Source organism: Phalacrocorax aristotelis, chromosome 6 (genome assembly GCF_949628215.1).
Source record: "Phalacrocorax aristotelis chromosome 6, bGulAri2.1, whole genome shotgun sequence".
NCBI classification, from domain to species: Eukaryota; Metazoa; Chordata; class Aves; order Suliformes; family Phalacrocoracidae; genus Phalacrocorax; species Phalacrocorax aristotelis.
Window position 1 is genome coordinate 39,834,040 of NC_134281.1, and position 8,738 is coordinate 39,842,777.

Consider the following 8,738-nt stretch of genomic DNA (forward strand, 5'->3'; position numbering starts at 1 on the left):
ATGCCTTTGTAAGCAGGTTTTCTTCCACTGTTCATAAAGATAGGCCAACATCTGAGGAGCAGTTACAGGTGGCTCTCCCATTAGCGTCCTCCAAAGATCTTCCAGTTGGACTGCTCTCAGTTTCCCACCATCATAAAATTGTTTGTAACTTGCCTGTCCACTAACACTTATAACATCTGATCCTATACGCATATATAGATGTGGGAGAGTGGTCCATACCAGCACAGGATCTGGCACAACACTTCAATGTAATCGGTGCGGGGGGGATTTAAAACCAGACAATGTAACAATTCAAATGAGGATGTTTGAACTTGGGAAATTATTCCATACTGAAATGATCTGAGGACATGTAAAATAATAGCAATTGAGAGAGAAAAGAGGTTTTAGCTCTAAAATCTGTGCAGCAGCAGCAGCAGCCTGCCACCCCTCCCTCAGCATCCCCTCTCCTCCCACCAGTCCTCACCTTCCTCCTCTCCCCTCCCCAGAGGGGATCTCTGCACCCTCTCCCTTAGTCAGCATGCTGGGCTGCTGAGAGAAACTGCCATGTGAAGCCCCATCCTTTGGCTTGGCAATGAGAAGCACCCCAAGGCAGCAGGGATGGTGCCCAAGCGGTGGCCCATCACCACACTGTCCCTCAGTGGTGTCCTGCCACTGGTAGGAAGGGCAGGTCCTGCACCCCTCTGCTGCAGGAACCACTACTTCATGGTTGTCACCCCAGCCAGGTGGGAGCCAGGTCCCAGCAAGGGACTCTTAGATCCCTAGGTGCACAAAATGGATTAGTGGTGGTGATGGTGATGCTGGTGGTGATGGTGGAGACCTGGTCAGAGCTGGTGGGATGGGGAAGGGCTCAGCCTCCTCTGCTGACCAAGAGCAACTCTTTCATGGGGCAGCTGGCTGTGTTTCACTAGTGGATTTCAGAACACATCATTAATTAAGCCAAGTCCTGAGTCAGCTGGGACCTGCCAGGGCTCCTTTGCCCAGCTGAGCTCCACGTCCAGTAGTAGGGTGTTAGGGCATTTTTTCCTCCCTTTGCCAGAGTTCTCAGGGCTGTGAAACAGCCCTAGCTGTAGCGCGCTTTGTAGAGATTTAAAGTGTTATATAAGCATTACAATTTATTATTCCAATGACTCCATCCCACATGCCATTTATAAATGGAAAGTTGCTTTAAATCAATGGTATGCCAAACTTTCAGCTCTCAGAGAATTTGAGCACTGAAAATAAGGCCACTGATGTACAGCACATCTTGTACGCAGCCAGAAGTCTCCAGGTAATGTCACAAGTAGCCAGCTGATAGTCTGTGTGTGTTAAGGCTGTACACTAAGCCTGAGCTAATGTTTAAAACTGCATAACTAATCATAGACAACTAGCAATACTCTTAGAGGAGACTGCTCCCTGGCTTACGAGCACTATGTGCTGCTTCTGCTCAGCCTACATCTACAGATAAGGGTGATCCTGTGATTGAAGCCTCTTATATCTGTGTAAATCAAATAGAGATCAGTGTAAGTAGAGTATAAAAAGTTGGTCATTGCCTTCAATGGCTGTGAAGAGGTTTAAATGCCTTTGCAAAGTAGAATACTGGTCTACAATAATGGGCAGAAGAAAAATAGCAGATTCAATGGTACAGACTCTAATTTAACATTTACACTTTGTCTAATCAAAGTAAACATGCCTTTTTATATGCACATGCAAAAGTCACTGAATAAATACAGTAAAGGGACAGTAAGTCATCAACTTTGTCAACAGTGACACAAAATAATTACCAGGCTTCAGAAGTTAACAAGTATAATGTTGCAAATTACTGGGGCTTGAATTACTTGTGCTGCAGCTCAGGGTCTACCTGGGAGCATCCCGAGGCCTAGGGAGAGGCAAGCACCTCTGCCTGCCTTTATGCCACCTCTATCAGTGCCCTGAGGACACAGCTGCAATTTCAGTTACCACTACCAGACCTTCTCTAATATGCTTGTTCTCACAAAACGTCCCGTGGCTCCCACAGAAAAGGCTTAGCCAGCCAAAAGCAAGAAGTGGAGTGCCAGACCCAGGGAAAGCGGAGCAGGCTTGTACGGTCAGGGCACACTGTGCCTTGCAGGCTTTTATATTTTATGATATCTGCAAATTTACAGGACTCATTTTTAGAGCTTTGCTCAGTAACGTTCATTAGCCATTGCAACATTCACTTCAGCAAAACATCAGCTTATGGATGGAGGGGAAGGGAAGGGGGTTGAAGAGATAAAACCATATACTGACAAAACTATAAAAGAAAAATCAATCTTTATGACAGATGAGCAAGTGAGATTTACAGTGTAATCAGAAAGCACAAAGAGATTCATAGTTTGCCGGGAAGGGTATCCAGGCAGTATTATTCTATAGATGGAAACACAATCGCGCTTGCAGGATCTGTTTGCTTATTTCTGAGCAAATCTTCCAGCACGTTTTGTTGAAGTGGATAGCTAAAATGCACAGATCTTAGCACTCTATCTGTATTGCTGCACCTCTCCTTTCACTGAGCGCCTGAACTTCTCAATCCTTTGGCTTTTTTGATGCGATTAGCCAGCACAGAACATGCACTCAGAAAATTGCTGGAGATAAGATGCAGCCCCAGAGAAAGAGGCAGTGCCACGCAGTCGTCCCCGCTCCCCCAGTCAGAGCAGCAATTAGAAGAATCATCAAGGCAGATCTGCTCTAAGAATGAGTTTCTCGCTATCAAGTGATTGTATTAATTTCTGTTCGGTTTTATATAATGGCCTTTATGTAAGGTCAAAAAGACCAGCCAGCTAGACCTTAAAGAAATACTGATCTGTGAATTGAATACCATGTAAAGCTTAGTACATACTTCAACCTGAACCAGTTTAGATCACTTGGCATCTTTTATCTGAAAAGCAAGAATCACACAGCAAGACCCTGAGGTGATTTAATCATCCCTTTACTCCAGTGGAAAAACAAACTCTTTTCTTGGTTTGGTTTTGTTTTCTAAAGTCTCTTCTGTCCTGTGATGGCTATCCGTTCCTCTTCCTCAACAAGATCAATAGCAATCATTTACAAAGGGTAAATCTAATAATCTCTGCGTATTCCAATCTATGGAAAGGGTCTGCAGTGCTTCAAAAGCCTGGGCTTGGACGATGCAAGTTCACACTATCCATTATTGCGTTGGCTAAGCTATTGTAGGAAATGTAATCAGATCTTTTCCCAGGGCATTGTTTAGCTTTGTTGATGTCTTTTACTTTGCATCATTTTAAACTGAAGCCAAGCAAGCCAGAATGGCAGCTCCTGTTGGCTTCTGCCTTTCACTTTGGGGAGCCACAGCAGACTGGGCAGGGCTGTTTTCCTAATGATGTGGCAAATCTTGATTAAATGGAGAAATTAGTTCAGCCATGTACTTCAGAATAATTCCTGAAGACAGCCTTTCAGGATGTAAGGTTTCTCAGAGAGATGCAGCTATCCCCCTTGCTACCTACAGACCTCAGCACCCTCAAGGCTGAGTATTTTTTGTGGAGCAGGGACATGAAAGCTTTGCTTGGATGTGGTTATGTTCCCCTGAGATGTGGTCTCCTGCCTGCTGTAGCATTCTGTGTGCTGTTGCTCACGGCTCCTTGCTTCACCTGTAATGTTGAACAGGCAGTCCAGGTGTTACTGACCAACACCTGGACAAAACCAGAGCAGAACTCCCCAGCTCTGACTCAGGGAAGGGAGACTTCTCTGCCTTGATCCACTCTGTCTTCAGACTTCCTCAGCACCAATTGCAATGCCTCCTAAAACCTACAAGTCAAATTCATTTCACACACCTCTCCCTCATACCTAACCCTTAAATTAGGGTAGCAGGAGAAGATGACAGTGAAGAACATGAACCAGCTCAATCTGGGACTCTTCAGCAGGAGAGCAGATCCCCCCTGAACCCACAGCTGCTTTGCATCATCCCACAAGATTCCAGGTTATGGCCAATGTGGGATTTGGTGCCTTCCCCAAACTCCACAACTTGCTTCATCTCTCCTTGGTCACACAGAAAACACTGTCATTACAGCCCCAATAGCACCTGCCAGACCACCTTTGCCCACCATACTAAACTATTCTTTATGGTTTTTCTTTGTTGTTTTTGCTGTCATGCCACCTAGGCAAAACTCACAGTCAGCTCAGGATTTGTTGCAAAACCAAAAAGATCAGAATTAGGATATCTGCAAAGACCAGCTCAGACAGCCAGGAGAAAATATGATGCAGAAGCTTTTTTTTCCAACATCTCTTCAAAGATCTCAGAGGCAGGTTTCAAGAGCAGCCCTACAGAGAATTTTCAAACACCCACACAATAGTCCCCTGGCACATCCAACTGCAAAACAAGGCACAAGGGTAAAATACATGGACCAGCCTGTGGCATACATGTATGTTTGCATAACCTACAGACACAGTCACCCAATCAATCATTTAAAGAGTAACTGATGTAGAGCACCACAGAACAAGGTAAACCAGGGACGCAGCAGACTGGTAGTGAGTCTTCCAAACCATTCCCAGTTTGTCACCGATATCACCACCACAAAGCCTTGCATCTAATATAATGACACAAATTATACGAATGCTAACAAAATAGTTTGTGTAGCACTATGACAATGCAGAGCCTTGCACATGAGACAAAAGTGACTATGATATCCAATATGCTATTTACATAATGTGGGGAATTAATTCATCATTCACACAGGTCTGCACCATGACAGCAATAAATCAGTTGTCTGATAAAGGCAGCAGCACTAAAAAATAACATGATCTTTTGCCCTACTGACTCAGTCAAGAGAAAGATACAGACTGGAAAACACATTGAACGCTCTCAGTTTCTGTCTCCCTTCATTCCTCCAAAGCCCTGATTAGTGCCTTTAGAAATGGCCAGCAACAGAAATCAGAGCAGAGAAAAAACCCTGAAGGCAGCAGGTTTATGCCACGCTGCAATAAGTAACAGATGACTGAATATAATCCTTAATTTTCCCAAGATAGTTTCAAAACAATGAGTTTATCATTTGCAAGCCAAGCCATTTGTTTATGCCCTTTTCTCCTTCAGTCTCAGATGGTGGGAAACTATGGTTTTATTTTGCACAAAGTTCTTTTGCTAATATTCATCCATAATCATCAACAAAATAACCTAATATATGTAGGCGACTATAATGACAGTAAATGCTGTGTAGGAGGGATAATATATACTTCATTGTCAATGCTTGCATGCTGAATTAAACACCCTATTCTGGTCAAATGCTAATACATTCTAAAAGCACTTTTCCATAAACATATTTTTAAAATGCAGTAGAATAAAAAGGTGATAAAAATAATATATTGAAATAACCTGATAGGTGTGAGTTTAAAAACCAGGTTTTTTCTGTAGTGTGTTGCTTGATATTGGTACTGAAATAATCTGCATTAAAAAAATATTCAGGATAGTATCACCGCTGCCCTAAATATGGTACACCTGTCAAGACTAAAGTAGTGTCAAATCTCGTTTGTTCTCAATATGCTATTTTTAAAATTGAAATTGCCAGAGCTGGCTGCCCTGGTGGAGCCAGAATCATGTAACATATTTGTGTGGTTTAAACCCAGCCAGCAACCAAGCACCACGCAGCCGCTCACTCACTCACCGCCATGTGATGGGGGACAGAACTGGAAGAATAAAGTGAGAAAATTCATGGGTTGAGACAAAGGCGGTTTAATAAGTAAAGCAAAAGCTGCACACACAAGCAAAGCTAAACAAGGAATTCAGTCACTTCTTCCCATCAACAGGCAGGTGTCCAGCCGCCTCCAGGAAAGCAGGGCTCCATCACATGTAACAGTCACTTGGGAAGACTAACGCCATCACTCTAGATGTCCTCCCCTTCTTTCTTCCTCCAGCTGTATATGCTGAGCATGTTGCCATATGGTGTGGGATATCTCTTTGGTCAGTTGGGGTCAGGTGTCCCGGCTGTGCCCCCTCCCAGCTCCTTGTGCTCCCCCAGCCTGCTCGCTGGTGGGGTGGGGTGAGAGGCAGAAAAGGCCTTCACTCTGTGTAAGCCCTGCTCAGCAGTAACTAAAACATCCCTGAATTATCAACACTGTTTTCAGCATAAACCCAAAACATAGCCCCATACTAGATTCTATGAAGAAAAATAATGTTACCCTAACCAAAACCAGCACAGTATCACATTTGGACTTCTGATGAAAAATTAGGTGAATTACGAAACAGGTAGAATTAAACAGATCCTTAGCATTTAAAACAGTTTAGAGCTCAGCAGCACTTCTTTCTCACCAACAGCCTTAAAATCAATGGCAGGCTTTGTGCCTAACTGCATTTTGTGTGGTTGGTGCTATACTGGTGTTACATGTTGGAGCATGGGACAAAAAAAGTGACTGCAATAACGTGGTTCATACAGCAGACAAAAATAACAGCAGCTGTAAAGACTTTGGATTTGAACCTTTTATTGGCTTCAGCAGCAGCAGCAAGGGGTCATGCTGGGGAAAGGCTGCTAGCTTCCATGGACATGGAGTGCCCAGTGCCTTCTGGCTACAGCCTGGAGTCACGCTTCTGCTTGCCCAAGCAGTGCAACAGAGATGTGGTGGTCTCCACAAATTATATGCAGTGGCCAACTGCTTTGAAGGAGCTTACCCCCTTGAAGGACAGCCCTTGTGTCAGAACAGGGGGGTCAGGGCAGGGGCAGTGGAGCAGGTTGTTCCTCCTCAGCCCCCAAAGACAAGTGGAGCCAGGCACATGCACCAGTGACTGGGCTGCCCTGATCCTTCTGGCTTTCCTTGGGATGTGTTTCCCATCTTCCTGAGACATAGGCCAATATTTGAGAAGCAAACAGGAAAGAAAAAATTAAGGCAGAGTGCAAAACAACCCCACAATGCTGTGCAAAGGCAAAGGGACTATTCTGTCTTAATCCACTGGGCTCTCTGGTAGCACTTTGTTGTGCCAACAAAAGATGTATATGCGGATCTGCCAGAGCATCATCTGAAGCGAGGGAGACATGGTGTGCCTCGGAGCAGTGCTAGTGAAGACCCCACCAGACATGCTACACACCTTTTTCTGTCTGCAGGAGTAACATGTGCCTCTCATCTGTCACCAGTCCACTGCCCATCACTTGCTTTAGAAGGATGCCAAGCATGCCGGCACTCTGGGTGCCTTCACATGTCCCAGCCATACTCGCTCTGGCCTGGCTTTAGGATTAGTGTTTTATCTAGGGTTGATGGAAGCCTTTAGCAGAGTTAATGGTAGTTCTTCCAGCATTATCATTTTCTCTCCAGTTGGAAGAATGCCAGGTGCAAGGCTGGCAGCCATACGAACCATGCCACAGACTAATCTGCTTGGTTATTTATTCAATCGATCAGCACATGCAGGATAGATTGCATCTCATTATAGATTCAGGCTTTTGAATTAAAACGTATAAAGCACTGAATTGGGAGTGTATGTATGCTGTACAATCAAACTCAGTTCCTCACGCAATAAAATTTTAGCAGGGTTAGCTTGGTTCAGCCAAATGTTTCTGAGGTTCCTGTACGGCACAGCCCCATGCAGCACTGCACCGCTTAACAGGATCCTGCAGCGCAGAACAGGGCTGAGCGTGCATCTTGGTTTTAATAAGTACTGCCTTGTCGTTGATAGCTTGTAACTATTGATTATTCCTCTTCCCTGATAGACCTTTGATTTTTATCTTCTGTTTTACATTGCAGTAATTAGGAAGCCTAGGGATGCAATATCATATCAAGCCCTGAGCAAAAATGCCCCAGGTACCAGTGCATCTAGCTTATACTTTAATTACTCTACTAATACAGGGAGGATTTTACAGAGCAGTAAACAGAAGTACCCAGAATAATGCCTTGGTTCAGTGCCATCAGGTCTTTATTCCACAAATATATTTTCCTTGGTGATCCAGAGCAAAAGGCTTAGTACATTATTGTATGATAAGACAATTTAAAAGGATAAGTAAGTCCTGCAACACAAAGCTCAGTATTAAAAAGCCAACATGACAGTAATACCTGAATGATACTACATGTATTAGAGCTAAAAATAGATTAGAAAAACAAAAGTACATCCAGACAAGTAATGAAAGCATGTTTTTAAGGTGATATATTAGGCCCTATGAGGCAGTTCTGTCTTTGTGCTGAGCTGTGAACAGTGAAATTGGAATAAATAAAGTAATCTTGCAGCATTAATAACTTGCTCTAAAACCACACATATGTATAATATGCTCACTGGTGCCAAGAAAGGACCATGATTTAAAAGATAGATTTTGTTTAAAATCTTTATCTATCTAGAAAAAGAAATTAGTTAAGATACAGATCCTGACCCTACAAACATGAAGGGAGAGGAGGGGTGCTGCAGCAACTTCTCCAGGCTCCAGGCGCGGTGCTCCAAAAGGCAGCTCCAGCCCCCCAGGGCAGGAGCTGGCCGTCCTGATCTGGTGAGTTTGAAAAGGCAGTGATGGTATTACTGGGGGTACAATGGCAGTGTCAGGGAAGACATTTCTGGGGGGACAAATTATAAATCAGAACTTTTTACCTCGTGAAATAGATTATATTAGGACAACCGAGGGAATAAAGCTCCATTTTTCATCCTTTGTTTTTAGTAGATCCTTGTCTGTGGCACCAGAGAGATCCAAACAGTGTGTTAGCAATCTGTAGCTTCAGCAGCTGTTAATGGAGTGGCTTTATGCACTAGAAGGATCTGGCTCATTGGTATAAACTAAACTAAACTAAACTAAAATAAAACAAAATAAAACAAAATAAAACGAAATAAAACG